Raw genomic sequence first — 17,270 nt, forward strand, 5'->3', positions numbered from 1 at the left:
ACATATTTAAAAAAGAAAAAAAATTCAAAGGGGTATAATAATTCCAACTTCAACTGTATGTAGAATATGTGTAGGAGGTTACATCATTCTAGTTCACCCAATAGCCGATCGCAGGCAGGGTTTGCAAAATAGAATGTGGTGCTGCTAGGTATGTTTCAGATACTTTCTGCTTTTATTCATTCTGTTGTTGTGCATTTATTATCGTTTTATGCTATCTGTCATGGATGAATTATACAGAGCTAATCTTTTAGTGAAATATGGATTTTTTTTTTCTCACCGTCATTGTGAATTGTATCGCATTTAATAGCTTTTGTGCATTGCGCAATGCTAGAGGTTTTAACATTTGCGCTCATTCTTGTGCTTCTGTTCACAGTAAATATAATATAAGAGCCGCGTTTGTGGGCCTCTTCAAAAACGCAGGGCCCTAGACGACCGCCTATTTTGCCTGTAGGATGGGTTGGCACTGAGTGCTGAAATTTAATAGGCTAAACTGGCATCATCAAAACAAAGACAGACGTTCTGGCACGGAAAACCTATTTTCAAAGCAGAATATCTGACTTCAGCATTGTTTTTAAAATAAACAAGCATGTTTACTGAGCATGTTTCTTATATCTGCAAACATATTATAGTATTTTTATGCTTTAGCAGAGTCAAAAACTTACATACAGCACCTTTTAATGTTCTACTGAATAAATAGTCACCATTTTGACCTGGCAGTGAGTATTAAACACACAAAAAAATTCTATTTTTGACTGAACTATGCCTTTAAAAGTAGTCCTTTGCGCCGTCATTTGAAACGACAGCCCTGTTTTAACCATTATTATTGAATTGGAAGGATTTTTTGTGTGAGTTATTGAGTCAGATATAATCCGCTGCCTGCTGCTGAGAAGCTTTCTAGAATATATGTTGTGTTTTTTTCCCCCCACAAAGCAAAACAGGCTGCAGGTTGATGAAAAGCCTATGAATAGCAGCGGTACTGCAGAATGCCAGCGTCAGGGATTGTATGGACAGATGTTCAGTAGTGTGGGGAGCGTCTCCATATGTGTGATCGAGATTTATTGACGTTGGTAATTAAGCATGCGAGGTGTTTTGGTGTCTTTAGAGGAAGAAAACATCACAGAGATTGTCCTGCATAAGCGAGCCTCTCAGAGGACTAATGCATGTCTGTCCTGATTCCTGAACCAGTCTCCAGTCACTAGCAATTAACTGCACAGGATTGGTCATTAATGTCTCGTGCTTGACTCAGATAGCGGGTAGCCGCGCAATCCAGACAGACCTTTGGCATATTGACTGGTAAACTGTTTAGAGTGGGATTTATTTAAAATGCATTATACCGTAATAACAGCCCGTCATGGAGAAATTAATTGAAATAATGGCAGTCCCTGTGAAGAGTGATACAGAAAACATAGGGGGAAATTGCGGAAAATGTGTCTCTAATTAGAATCTGTCTGGGGTTCAGAGTATTTCACAGACATAACTCTGAAAATGAAGCGTAACGTATCATTTTGTTGGTGAAAAAATAGTTATTTGCCACCGAGTGCCTCTGGATGTTATTTTTTAAAATTGGAATCTTGTTTATTGTAAACAATTCATTATTTTTTTGTAACGTATGTAATTCATGTGAGCTAAATCGTTAATCTGTCAAAATATCTTCTCCTCCCTCTTCATCTCTTCTCAGGTGATTAGTTTATTGACATGATTACAGGACTATCTGTCAATCACATGACATCGGCCAATAGCAATCGGTTCCCAGTGGATAATAACAGGCTGCCCCACTTATTTAAAGCAGAGATTAGAAGTGCATGTAAATAAAACTTAATCTCATGCTAATGTCAAGATAAAATGCTAATGTTAGTAAGCTAAACAGAAATGTGCAAAACAAAAGCTAGTATAAAAGACTAAAGCATATTAGAATAAATGCTTATATAAAAATGAAAGCTAATTAAACAAAATAGTGATCTACTGTCTAAGTGCGCTGACATATAGCTCCATGGTGCTCACGGCAACCCTTCCCCTCTCTCTGCTCCCAATACTTTCCTGTCCGTAACCTCCGCTATCCAAATTAAAGGTGAAACCCTAGCAAATTATTATTAAAAAATTTAATTAATAATAAATGCATTTATAATATTATTTAATTAGTATTACAACAGGGGTGCACAAAACTTGTTCCTTGAGGGTCGGTGTATTGCATATTTTAGTGCCAACCCCAACTAAACACACATGAAAGTCCTACTTTATATTAGGTGGCTTTAACTACTATTTACCTGCATTAAAACATAACAACGATGCACTTACTGTGTTCAGAATGTATTGTAGAACACTTCTGGAGTTCCCGAGGTGGGATACGGGTTTTGGTTTGGTAGCATAGGTAGGGTTGAAGGTCCCGTGATATAAAATATAAAATGTTTTAGATGTTAGTATCAGTATTTGGGATATCTATAAGCTAGTGTGCACCAAAACAGTGACAACTTGTTTTTAGAAGATATAAAACCGAAATTTGAAGCTTGTAGTTTGTCACTTCCACCTAAATGGATCACGTCACCTCATACCTTCAGTTTCTCATATAGGTTGCTAGATCAGATATGGTTGTGGACGGAAGTTAATAAGAATTATTTTAATCATTTATTAATTTATTTCCCATTAATTGTAATGTTTTAACGTCTATTCTAACCCTAAACACAACCTCCACAGTAATCTAAAAACAGTAGTTGTACTGAGTATTATTTATGCTATCTATGAAATTACTATTATTAAAATTGTATTTTTAACATTTACCCCACCCTAAACCCACCCATCATAGTACTGTAAAAATATGAATTATTGTTATACAGTGTAACAAAAATGATGCTATATTGATGTGCATATTCGTAGCTGTATCCTATTTAAACTTTACTGTTTCTCATCAAATCAAGACCAATCAAAACCTCTCAAGTATCTGAATTTCCCTGCCCCCTTCAAGATCTTCACATTTCATGTGCTTGAGCTCAACCACTCACTGTTAGAGCTGTGAGAAAAACGAAACACGATGGGCTGATTTTAAATGGTAGGGGCTACATTATGTACCGCCCTTCTTTCATATTTTGATTGAGATTACGTCAAACATCGAATAAAAATGCACATTTCAAATCCCTTTATGAGACCTTTTAAGGGTGGGTTAAGGGATGGTCAACATGCAGGTATTTAATCAAACTTAAGTATGACGTAACAGCATGTATTTACACAATAAGTACATTGTAACAAGTTATTAATTTTAGTATAAGTACATATTCCTTAAGGCCACTTAATACAGAGTGGGACCATCAGCTACATACAGTAACATAGGCTCTGTTGTTGTTGTTGTTGTTGTTTTCAAACAGCTCTTTTTATTTATCTCTGGTTGGTATTGTACAGTAGCTCATGCTGTTAAAGGAAAGCTGATGGTGAAGTTTCTGAAAGTCTTTGAAAGTCTTTTTTATAGCTTGTTTTATGTCGAGTTGAGATATACTCATTTTTACCCCAAGGTCATCCATTACGTCTTACCAGCATTTATTACAAACTATTGTGTTTAGTGTATGTGATCTAAGCTAAGGGAAATGTTCTGAAGATACCTGCGCAGTTTGGGGAAAGGAGTCACATTTTTGCTACATAATGGATTTTTGCTTCTCCTACATGAAACTGAGCTCAGATTATTATTTGGAAAAAAAAAAAATATATATATATATGTATATATATATATATATATATATATATATATATATGTATATATATATATGTATATATATATATGTATATATATATATGTATATGTATATATATATATATATATATATATATATATATATATATATATATATATATATATATATATATATATGTATATATATACATAGACACTCACTTTATTATGTACACCTGTCCAATTGCTCATTAACCCAAATTTCTAATCAGCCAATCAATGGGCAGCAACTCAATGCATTTAGGCATGTAGACAAGACGATCTGCTGCAGTTCAAACAGAGCATCACAATGAGGAAGAAAGATGATTTAAGTGACTTTGAACGTTTCATGGTTGTTGGTGCCAGATGGGCTGGTTTGAGTATTTTCATGCACAATCATTTGTAGTGTTTACAGAGAATGGTCTGAAAGAAAGTAAATATCCAGTGAGCGGCAGTTCTTTGGCCGCAAATGTCTTGTTGATGCTAGAGGTCAGAGGAGAATGGCCAGACTGGTTCAAGCTGTTAGAAAGGCAAAAGTAACTAAAAAGAAGAGCATCTCTGAATCCACAACACGTCCAACCTTGGGGCGGATGGACTACAGCAGCAGAAGACCACACCAGGTGCCTCTCCTTCCTCTTTTAAGGGGGGAGGTGTTATGGGTTTGTGGTTGGTTCTGTTTCTTAATAGTTGACTTGTTATGGTGCAGCAGGTGCGGCTAATCTTCTGGCTTATTTAAGGAGCTTCCAAGTTGTGTTTGTGCTTTGGAGGATCATTTTTTTGTTTGACTTCCTTTGGCTTACCCACTGCTTATATTATTTTTTGTTTATTTGAACTTTGCTCCTATGTAATTTGTTGTTTTGCCCCTATGTAATTTGTATGTTATGTTAGACATTTAATTTGGTCACTTTGATACCCCTTTGCACATTTTATTTGGTAATTTTTGTCTTTTTATAACCATTCAACTTGGTTTGGGTTCCCTTCATTTTGTTGCGTGCTTGAGCCGGCACATAACAAAACCAAAAACTGGAATTGATGTCATGAGAAGCGACCATAAAAAGTACAGTCGTTTTTTTTCTCAGCTCGCTGATGTGTATGATGAGTTCCTAATGCTGTTTTGATCTTTTAACACATTTTATAAGCTCTTCACAAGTTCTCCCCTGATAAAAATACCATCACATACACACATTCAACAACCGTTTATAGCCCAGCACACCGTATTGTTTTGAATTGTTTTGCAAGTTCTGTTGCAAAATATGACACATTGAAAGCAGGCATGTGAGCGCTAAGTGAACCGTGACTAAATGTATCATTTTCTGTTTTTGGTCTGCAACAAATGAACCGAACTACAAGACTGAATACACTCTTAATTAAGTGGATGTGTTTGGGTTAAGCAGGTTGTGAAGCTCATTGAGTCAGTTATCCCTGAAGCCTATCAGCATCGTGTTACATTGACTGGAATCCTTTGTGTCCGGTATAATGGCTTTGTTATTGTTTTCTGGCTGTCATTGGCTGTCTGCTGTATCAATAAGTGTCTCATTTTCAATTGAGATATGCACATAAACACCCAACGGCCTTCAATTGCTGATGGTCATCGGAAAAAACACCAGCCTGACTGGAAATATATGGGTAAACTGAAACCATGCTTTAGATTTTCTCCCATTGCCTTTCATCACAGTTTCTCTGTCTGCCACCCTGCACCTCTACTCAACTGCACCCAGTGTTTGTCAGGTCTTTGTCGCTGCTGCTAGCTGAAATAGCTCCTTCCCCTTGAACAATGTGCAGATTAGCAAGGTCAGCCATGCACTTCACTGAAACCTGATCCCCCTTTGGCCTCTGTGGGAGTGCGCAGGAAGTCAGAGAGAGAACTGCTGGAGCTCAGGGACATGAGACAAGCAGAATCATAGAGGGACACTTGTGTAGGCTGGAAAATTGGCAGAAAGCTAGCGCTTGAAACATTACAGGGGTGAGATGGTCACATTACACTGCGAATATGCATAGAGGGTTTTTAGACGGCATTTTAATATTGCTTTTGACTAATCAGAGTCTTGTAAATGCAGATTCCACATAAATACAGCACACTAGGACCAGAACCAACCCGTAAAGGCTGACACATTAACGTGTTCAAGTTTTAGCTGATTTCTGTGCTCTTCTTGCACTAAAAGGAACATTTTCATTGATAGAACTGGATAAATGCAAAAAATAAAATCAATTTAATTAACTTTTTGGGTTTGAAATAGTATTTTGTTCATTTTAAGAAAAAAAAATCGCATTAAAGTTGAAAAAAAAAATAAAAAATAAAATTAGTCAGAAATATTCACCCCCTGTTTATTTTTGTCTCCAATTTCTGTTTAACGGAGAGCAGCTTTTTTTTTTTTAACACATTTCTAAACATGATAGTTTAATAACTCATTTCTAATAACTGATTTATGTTACCTTTGCCATGATGACAGTAAATATTATTTCACTAGATATTTTTCAAGACACTAAGTTAATTAGGCAAGTCATTGTATAATGATGGTTTGTTCTGTAGACTATTGAAAAAATATAGCTCAATGGCTAAAAATGTTTACCTTAAAATGGGTTAAAATACTTAAAAACTTTAAAATACTAAAAACTGATTTTAGTGTAGCCGAAATAAAACAAAAAAGACTTTCTCCAGAAGAAAAAGAATACTATTAGACATACTGTGAAGGTTCCTTGTGTAACGGGTATTAAACCTTAAAGGACCAAACAATTAAAATCAGAAGATTACTAAGAACGGGAAAGGAGGTAGTGGTGATGCTGAGTAACTCACAGAGACGAAAGGGTAAGTTGCACAACGTTGTTCTGTATTATATACACACACAAAAGAAATAACAATAATATAAACACTAAGTAAAAATATACCCCGGGTGCACCCTTTATATGACGCTGTAAATTTTGTTAAATTCACAATTTAACAAATAGATGAGAGTTCAAATAAATCAGCAATTTCCAAATTGTTTTGTTACATGTAACCAAATAAAATCTTTCCAAATATATCAAGTTTCAAATCCAGGAAGATCAAAATAAAATAAATGAATTATTTACTTCCAACTGTCTTTTGGGTACTCACAAAATGTCTTCCTCTTGGAAAAAAAAAGACAAACAGTCTTAAGGATCAAATCCTCTTACTTGAGTGAAGGGAAATAGTGAAAAAGCAAGTGTCCTTTTTCCCTAGAAGTCAGTCCTTTCCTGTAGGTCCACTGAAACTGCACTTGGGAGGCTCGCCATCAACCGAGAATCGCAAGAATTCCAAAATCCAGCAACAAAAAAACCTGGCCTGTTCTTCTAATGTATTCTTTTTTTAATTCCTATCAGGTACACGTGACCACAGTGATGTCTGTGAGCGAGTCAAAATGCATCCATCGCGCTCAAATCAGCATATATCTACTCAATCCCTCGCCATCCTCGTGCTATAGACTTATATTTTTAACATTATATTGGTTTTAAAAGTTTTAACTTATGTATTTTTGCTATATTTACTTTATAATCACTCGGTTTTCCTTTCTGTCACGCTGTGTGTCTCTTCCGATGCTTTAGTAATATCCGCAACCACAAGGGGGCGGAGATGAGCATCCAGCGCTCTCATTTGCTGACTTAAGACTGCTGACAGCCTGACACCCAATCAGAGAATTATAACTCACATATACATGTTTTAACATTTTTTATACATTTTATTTTAATACTTATTTTAACATCAACACTTTAACACTTTAATAATGATGATGAGGTGTATATTTATTTATTATTTTATCTGTTTTATCTAATTTTATTTGTCTTATCTATTTTATCTATCTTATCTGTTTTATCTACTCCCATTCATTATTTTATGGGGGTTACACCTTCCCCTCTTGAAACAATGCAAGTCCCTTTGCATGCTCTGAGCGGTTGGGTAGTCACTATGTTTGCTGGAATGTCAGAAGTTATAGGAGAATCACCCAGATCTTCAACACTATTGAGAGAGTTAACAAGAGCAGTGCTTAATCCTTGGAACAGAGACTGAACAACATGAGACAGAGGATTTCCAAGCTGAAAGTAGGTAAGTCTCTCAGGTTTGTCTCTCTCCCTTGCAGAACGTCTTAGTGAAGGTATTTCTTGTTCTGATTGTTGTTCTTCTCTTTCACAAGAAACAGAGTTTTCTGAATCATTTGCCTCTTCAACTTTACTCTCTCTCTGAGTGGGTAAGTCTTTACTGTTATCAGTTTCAGGTTGGTCTTTTCCAGGTGTCTCAGTTGTTTCACAGACTTCCAGAACATCATCAGATGGGTTATCAACTGAAGAGTGTACAGGTGCATTATAAACTGGAGGATCATTGGCTGGAAGATCATCAGGTAAGTTGTCAACTGGAGGAGTTACAGGTAGGTTATCATTTTGAGTTCCTTCCTTGCATTGAGTTCCATCTTTTCCGAGGTTTTGACCAGCTGATTCATCAGCTAAGGACACACTCTTTCCTTTTACTGGTTGGGGAACATCATACACTGTAGAAAACTGCAATGGTTCCACATTTTGATGGTTATCACCATACCACTCATAATCCTCATCTTCTGGACTAAGGAAAGAACAATCCTCTTCAGGTTGTTGGAAACCTGGATTCTGCCTTGTTCTAGGTCTTGACATTTTGGGTGGGGAGGGGTTTGAACTGTTTGACAATGGCAGGTAACCACAAGGAAGAAGGAGGTCCCTATGAAGGGTACGAAGGGGACTTTCACTGTTTTCAGGATGAACGGTGTAGACAGGTAAGTCGCCAGCCTTCTTTACCACCACATACACCTCAGATTCCCACTTGTCCGCTAACTTGTGCTTACCACGCAGTCTGACATTTCGCACCAGGACACGATCCCCGACCTCCAAAGAAGAATGAGTGACAGATTTGTCAAACCTGGTTTTGTTCTTTTCAGCAGTTTTCAACATACCTTGTGAAGCAAGCAAATAGCTTTCCTTCAAGTGTGATTTCAGCTGTTTCACATACTCTGAATGAGGAATGACATCTGATTTCCCATGATGAGGCAGACCAAAAGCAAGGTCAACAGGCAATCTTGGCTGTCTGCCAAACATCAATTCATAAGGAGTAAACCCAGTGACTTCATGCTTCGTACAATTGTACGCATGGACAAGTGGCTTGACAAAGTCTTTCCAATGGGCTTTATCTTTCTCCTCCAAAGTACCCAACATGCCCAGCAGGGTCCTATTGAAGCGTTCAACCGGGTTTCCCTGCGGGTGATAGGGAGTTGTTCGGCTTTTCTTTATGCCTGACACTTCACAGAGCTCTCTGATGACATGTGACTCAAAATCAGGGCCCTGGTCACTATGCAAGCGTTCAGGAAACCCATAGTGTGTGACAAAGTTCTCCCAAAGACACTTTGCTACTGTTTTAGCCTTCTGATTAGGTGTAGGATAAGCCACTGCATACTTGGTAAAAAAGTCCGTAATAACCAAGATATCTTTGGTATTACTCCTGTCAGGTTCCAATGAAAGGAAATCCATACACACCAGCTGTAATGGCCTAGTGGCATGAAAATTGACCAGAGGAGCTGCTTTTTGGGGTTGTGCCTTCCTAAGCACACAGCGACTACACTCCTTGACTTTTCGTTCCACATCTGCAGCCATTTTTGGCCAGTAGAAACGAGATCGAATCAGATCTACAGTCCTCTCAATCCCTAGGTGACCCATGTCATCATGTAAACTGCTCATCACCAAGGGTCTTAACTCCTCAGGGAGTACTAGTTGGTAAGTGAGTAAATTATTTTCCTGCCTTCTTCTATAGAGTATTCCATCTCGCAACTCAAGTCGATTCCACTCCTTTAGAAAAAGAGGAAAAGTTGGAATCTCTTTTCGCACTGTAGGAGAAGGTTTCTCCCCCAACTCCAAGTGGAAAATGACTTCTCGAAGGACTGAGTCTGCTCTCTGCTTTTCACCAATCTCATGTGGTAGGTAAGGCATAACAGGTAATCCATCTAAATTACAATCCTCTCCATACTCATCAGGTATAGCATCAGGACAGAGTGCAAGTGATCCCACCAGTGCAACCCCAGAAGCTGCGTCTTGATTGATAAGGTGCTTTTCGCAAATAGCATGAACTACATCATTTGGGGCACTAACAATGTCAGCAGCATCATGGTGATGGTGTTGTACAAATTGATGGATTCTTTCCTGCTCTTTACTGGACCAAGCAGTCTCATGAATGGGTTCCTGGGGTCTCCTTGAGAGACTATCCGCATCTACATTCTGCTTGCCAGCTCTGTATTGCAATTTGAAAGAGAAGGTGGAAAGAGCTGACAGCCATCGATAACTTGTAGCATCCAATTTTGCTGTAGTGAGGATATAAGTCAAAGGGTTGCTATCTGTAATAACGGTGAAATGGTTACCGTATAAGTAGTCATTAAACTTTTCAGTCACTGCCCATTTTAGGGCAAGGAATTCAAGTTTGTGAGCAGGATATCTAGACTCACTGTGAGACAACCCTCTGCTTGCGAATGCTATTGCACGCATCTGCCCATCCTGTTCTTGATAAAGTGCTGCCCCTAGTCCCTTTGTACTTGCATCAGTGTGGAGAAAATAAGGGAGTTTGGGGTCAGCAAATCCCAGAATAGGTGCAGAAGTGAGTTTTTCTATAAGGGTTCGAAATGCTTCTTCACAAGAAGGCGTCCATCGATCACCAAAGGACTCTTTTGGGTTATGGTACTGGCTTCCTTTGTTACACTTCTTGGCACCCTTTCTTAGCGGAGGATATCCTGAGGTCAGATCATTAAGTGGCTTCACTATTTTAGAGTAGTCCTTGATGAAACGACGATAATATCCCCCAAAGCCTAAGAAAGACCTAAGTTCTTTTAGGTTTTTAGGTACAGGCCAGGTTTTTAAAGCTTGGACCTTCTCAGGGTCAGTCTCCACTCCATGCTCTGACACGATATGTCCCAAATAGCGGACTGAAGTCTGGAAAAACTTACATTTTTCCAAGGAGAGTTTCAGACCATATTCCTTTAGACGAAACAGGACATTTAATAGTCGAGTCTCATGTTCTTCCAATCTGTCTGAGAAAACTATTAAGTCATCCAAGAAAACAAGTACCTCCTTCAGATTAATGTCCCCCATACATTTTTCCATTAATCTTTGGAATGTACTTGGGGCATTCGTTACACCCTGTGGCATGCGATTAAACTCCCAAAATCCCAGCGGACAGACAAAGGCGGTTTTGGGTTTGTCTGCCTCATCCACTTCTATCTGGTAGTACCCAGACTTTAAATCGAGGACAGAGAACCATTTAGATCCTGTCAGAGCCGAGAATGTTTCCTCAAGATTCGGCAATGCATAGGCATCTCTCACTGTTTGAACATTCAGCTTGCGATAATCTATACATAGACGTACATCCCCATTCTTCTTCCTCACCACCACAATTGGGGAAGAGAAAGGTGACTCTGATTCCCGGATGACTCCACTTGCAAGAAGATCTTGTAAATGCCTACGAACTGCCTCAATATCTTGTGGATGAATAGGTCGTGCCCTCTGTTTAAAGGGAGTTTCATCGTGCAATTTAATGCTATGCTTCACTTTCTGGGTGTGGCCAAAATCTAGGTCATGATGACTGAACACTTCAGGTATTTCTCTGAGTTTTTTAGAAATGCGCTCCTTCCATACCTGAGGTAAGGGGGAATCACCGAAGTTCAGAGTGAAATCACCCTCTCCATTACTATTGGAAGTTTTTGAAAGAGGCTGTAAAGAGTCCACAGCATAGAGCTCAGCGATCACACATCTGGGTGGGATAGTAATGTCATGATTTGTCTCATTGGTAAGCACAACTGGTATACTATTCATCTGGTTCTCAGACTGATTAAGAAGACACCGCTTGACAAACACCCCTCCAGGTAGAGACGAATCAGGTGAGTGCTCCACAAGTATAGTCTGATCTATTCTGCATGGATTTGAAACTGAACCTCCCACCACTACAGTCTGACCAGCCATTAAAACTTTGGGTGCTCGACTCCTCAATCGTACATGGCCAAGAACACCACTTGTGTTTTGTCTCCATCTTATTTCAAGAGTTTTAAGTACCACTTTGTAACCATATGAACAAGGTTGAAATTTTGGGGGATCAGCACTTAAATACTTCTTATAGAGAACATCCAAGGTGTTTGTCCCAATAAGAACCATTGACTGATTGTGAGCTTTTACATCAGGAACTACTAAGGCTACTGTAGGTATTTCAACGCTCACTCCTAGTAATTCTTCTGGAAAGGTAATTCCCATTTCTATGTAGCCTTCGTATGGAACAGATAGACCATTTGCGCCTTCTACTTCCAGGATATCATCAATGGACTTAATTGGGTATCCTGAGAGATACTGTTCATAGAAGGACTTTGGAACTGTTGTCACTTGAGAGCCTGTATCCAATAAACAGCTGCATTTTTCATTGGCTATAGTAACTTCAGCAATGCTCATAGCACCTATTAACCCCTTTGGCAAGCTAGTGCTTTGCACTTTAGAAACCTGACTTTTTTCAAAAACATGATTAGTATTGGGACATTGTGATTCCAACTCAGCCCCTGTCTGTCCCACAACAAGGACTGATTCTAGTTTAAATCAGGGTTGGAGTTGGCGTTCTGAGAGTCCCATAGTAGCTGTTTTTCTCTCAAAAGTTTACGCTTGGCATTAACAAGTGTGGGGTTTGGCTCAGAAGTGCAAGAGGATGCAATATGACAATCCTCACCACAGGTAAAGCAGTACCATGGTCTAGGCCTGTCCTTTTGTCTTTGGCTAACTGGAGCCCTAGTTAACTGGTTAGCAGTATCTGACTTCTTTTTGTCCTGTTTATTTACTACTGCTTGCTGTGAAGCTTTCTTCTGGGTTTTATGCGCAGGAACAAGGCTAGCCAACTGACTTTGTAGTTTTGCTATCTGTCTCTTGATCTCCTTAGTTTCAGCTGCAAGTGATACCATGTTTGAAACTTCTCCTTGCTCCACCTCAGAAGAAACCCACGTCCTTTGCGAGTGCATTACTGCTCTTGGTTTAGAAGACCCAAGATGCTGCTTCATACGAGTGACTTTTGCGGTGTGTTTGTCTTCTTCAGTGCGTAACATAAGTAGAAGCTGCCCAAATGAAGGAGGATTATTACGCCTTCGCTCTAGCTGCAGGTCAGTAATTAGATCATTATCCCAGCAGCCTCTACAGAACTGCTTGAGAAGATGCCGATCTGCTTCTTCAGGTGAGACACCACCTCTTTTTATTGTCACTCTTAAAGCTGTCTGCAATCTGTACAAGTAAGTAGATGGCTTTTCACCAGCGTCCTGCAGAGTATTCATGAACTTTGCAAGGAGTTCATCTCCATCCTCAACAACTCCAAAAGCAGAATCCAGCAACTGAAGGTAACCTGATGATGGAGCTTCAGAGCTAAGATGTTTTATAACATCTGCTGCGGGTGGTAAAAGACTGTCTACTATTTTCCTGGATACGTTCAAATCAGATAAGGTGGAATCTTTCAGCATTAGCTCTACACTGGAGCGCCAAGTGTCGTAGTCGACCTCACTTCCGGGTCTGGGACATTTTCCTGAAAATACCCTAAGCCTTTGCTGCATAAGTCCTTGAGTAGCCACTTCACCAGTTCTCACCACATGTTCAATTACGAGTTTTTGAACCTCAGGTGGATTTAACACCTCTGAAGAGGTTAAGAGGGGGGGCTTATTTGGTTTAGCAGAGGTATGCTGTGACAGTGAGTCATCTGGTTGACTAATTTTGACAGGGGCTGGGGTAAAACTCTCTTCAGGACATACCTGAGCTTGCGGTTCATCCAGATCCTCGTCATCAGCCTCTGTGTCAGCGGACGTTGGAGTAAGCTCAGCAGTCATTTGTGACAGCATCTGGCTCAAGACAATCTCAAAATCAGTCCCACTCAATTTCGCTACTTCTTTCAGTCCCTCCAGGTATGACTTTGTGACACTGGTTCCCTTATACTGTGTAAACACACTAGATAATGCTCTCACATGGTAAGTAACACTTGGGTCACTGGACAGCTGGTGAGTATAAGGTAGCTGTGGCTCTAGAGAATGCAAAGCTTGGCCACTGGTATATTCAAGTATAACACTTTGATAAAACTCAGAATCCTTGTCACTAATAAAAACTGTTTTGGCAAAAGAACCATATTGTTTTAGAAAATCAAACAGCTCATCATCACTTTTGTCTTGTGTTAATCCGCTAATGATCACTGAGTTCGGAATTTTAATCCCTTCTGCCTCTATTATATCCATTGTCAATTGTTACTGGTCAACGTAGGCAAAAATAATGGCTTAGAATGTAATTAATACTCAGCAACAGCGCCACCTCCTGGCTGGCTCGCCACTTTGTAACGGGTATTAAACCTTAAAGGACCAAACAATTAAAATCAGAAGATTACTAAGAACGGGAAAGGAGGTAGTGGTGATGCTGAGTAACTCACAGAGACGAAAGGGTAAGTTGCACAACGTTGTTCTGTATTATATACACACACAAAAGAAATAACAATAATATAAACACTAAGTAAAAATATACCCCGGGTGCACCCTTTATATGACGCTGTAAATTTTGTTAAATTCACAATTTAACAAATAGATGAGAGTTCAAATAAATCAGCAATTTCCAAATTGTTTTGTTACATGTAACCAAATAAAATCTTTCCAAATATATCAAGTTTCAAATCCAGGAAGATCAAAATAAAATAAATGAATTATTTACTTCCAACTGTCTTTTGGGTACTCACAAAATGTCTTCCTCTTGGAAAAAAAAAGACAAACAGTCTTAAGGATCAAATCCTCTTACTTGAGTGAAGGGAAATAGTGAAAAAGCAAGTGTCCTTTTTCCCTAGAAGTCAGTCCTTTCCTGTAGGTCCACTGAAACTGCACTTGGGAGGCTCGCCATCAACCGAGAATCGCAAGAATTCCAAAATCCAGCAACAAAAAAACCTGGCCTGTTCTTCTAATGTATTCTTTTTTTAATTCCTATCAGGTACACGTGACCACAGTGATGTCTGTGAGCGAGTCAAAATGCATCCATCGCGCTCAAATCAGCATATATCTACTCAATCCCTCGCCATCCTCGTGCTATAGACTTATATTTTTAACATTATATTGGTTTTAAAAGTTTTAACTTATGTATTTTTGCTATATTTACTTTATAATCACTCGGTTTTCCTTTCTGTCACGCTGTGTGTCTCTTCCGATGCTTTAGTAATATCCGCAACCACAAGGGGGCGGAGATGAGCATCCAGCGCTCTCATTTGCTGACTTAAGACTGCTGACAGCCTGACACCCAATCAGAGAATTATAACTCACATATACATGTTTTAACATTTTTTATACATTTTATTTTAATACTTATTTTAACATCAACACTTTAACACTTTAATAATGATGATGAGGTGTATATTTATTTATTATTTTATCTGTTTTATCTAATTTTATTTGTCTTATCTATTTTATCTATCTTATCTGTTTTATCTACTCCCATTCATTATTTTATGGGGGTTACACCTGCTCTGTTAAACATTATTTGGGAATTATTTAAAAAAAAAGAAAAACAATTCAAAGGGTGGCTAAAAATTTTGACTTCAACTTAATATATACTGTATGTATTTAGACTTTGTCTAGAAAATGGTTGAATTTGTCTAGAAATGCTTAAATTCTGATTTAAAAAAAAATTAGATATTTGAATATTTAGACTAGAAATAAGACAAAAACTACTCAGTTTTTGTGTCTGCTTAACAGAAAAACGGTACAATTTTGGCTATAGGGGGAACTATATTAAAGTTGCAGTATGTGAATTTGAATTAGGTATTGCTGGTTTGGTGAAGGCTAATTTAAACCGTGTTCTAAATGAAAGCAAGGACACGTGATAGAAGGAATATTTTCCATATTCAAAAGAGTTTTAACCAACATCTGAAATTTAGGCTATATTATAGAAATGGCTTCTAGTTCTTGCAGCTGAACGACAGAACTAACAGACAACCTTTACCTCAAGTACACCTTATGTGCTTTATTCAGTGTTTATAGCTATTGTTTATTGGAGCAGATAGTTCAGCTCAGATTTTGAAAATAAAATAAACCGTTTGGAATTGAACTTTAGAACTGTGACTGAACAGTGAAGATCAAGACATATTAGTGATATTTGAAGTTAAAGAAGTTTAATATGTTAAAGAGATTTAATATGTATTAATTAGGTTCTAAAACTTACCATTTAGTTGGAGTGCAGTAAGTGCACTATTCTGAGCTTCTTAATAGCCGTATTTAAATTTCTGTCGTGTTTCGGCTGGTGCAAAAAAGGGCAAATTGCTTATCACTGCAAATCTCGTCACTTAGCATGTTGTTGGGACACGCTGCTGCTACTGTCCACTGGAGGTCATATTTCTGTCACGGATCAACATTTTGAGAGCCTTTCTGAATAAATGAATAAATGAAATAAGTGTTTTTTCACCTAGGCATCCCGGGGTGCTATAATATAATTGGCTAAACTGGCATTGGGCCAGTTAAAAGAACCAAAACAAAGAACAACAGAGTCTTGTGTCAAAGTTCCAACACGTAACGCACATTTTTAAAGCAGAATATCGGACTTCAGCATTGTTTTTCAGATAAACAACTATGTTCCCTTAGCATTTTTCTTAAATCTGCAAACATTATATGGTATTTTTATGCGTTAGATGAGTCAAAAACTTTAACCTTTAACTACTTCAGAATAGTGCCCAACTTTTATGCTGATGATAGACTTTTTGAGCAATGTCGCCGGGCAATTTTGCAAAGCGATGTTGCTTGGCTACTTTTCTATTAAGATTGAGCAACACTATTTTATCTGTAACCAGGGCCGGAGTGGGACACCTTTTCAGCCCTGGAGTTTCAAGCCTCAGACCGGCCCACCTCAGTTCACAACTGACTATATTAAAATAAGGTCATTTCCAAATCAGTTTCTAATGACACTATCACGTCTTTTTTTGAGAAAACAGCTGCTTTAGAACTTCAAATGTTCAACAACCATAACAGTATTATATGTCTTAACAATAAAAATGAAAACAAAAAGTTACTCTAACGAGGATCAAACCTGGGTCCGCAGCATCTTAACCTAACATGCTAACTGCTAGACCACATTAGTTGTGTTTGGTAAGGAGACACAACTGAGTTTTATAATCATTAAAACAGATGAAAAGAGAAGAGTTGCGGTAAAATAATGAATAAAAAGGCTGTGGTCAAGTAAATAAATAAATTTAAAAAGTGTGACTGCTGAGAGCAACAGATTCAGGAGCTAGAGACACCGGCCCTTGTGGCCAAAAAACGGACCGGCCCACCGAGAATTCTCCCGGTCCTCCCGATTAGCCAATCCGGGCCTCTCTGTAACCCATTGACCTAGTTAGTTATCATGTGTCTGACCTGGTTGCCTATTTATGGCATAATTCAGCCTGATCTCACGAGGAAACATAAGTATTTTACGTTTTTTCAGTTTAGTGGCTAATTCATATGAATTCATATGAAAATGTATGATTTTAAAAAGGAGGAGTGGCACATAACCTCACCCCTAAACCCAACCGTCTTTGGGGGATAAGCAAAGC

This window comes from Danio rerio, chromosome 12 (assembly GCF_052040795.2).
Source record: "Danio rerio strain M-AB ecotype USA chromosome 12, GRCz13ab, whole genome shotgun sequence".
In the NCBI taxonomy this organism is placed as follows: domain Eukaryota; kingdom Metazoa; phylum Chordata; class Actinopteri; order Cypriniformes; family Danionidae; genus Danio; species Danio rerio.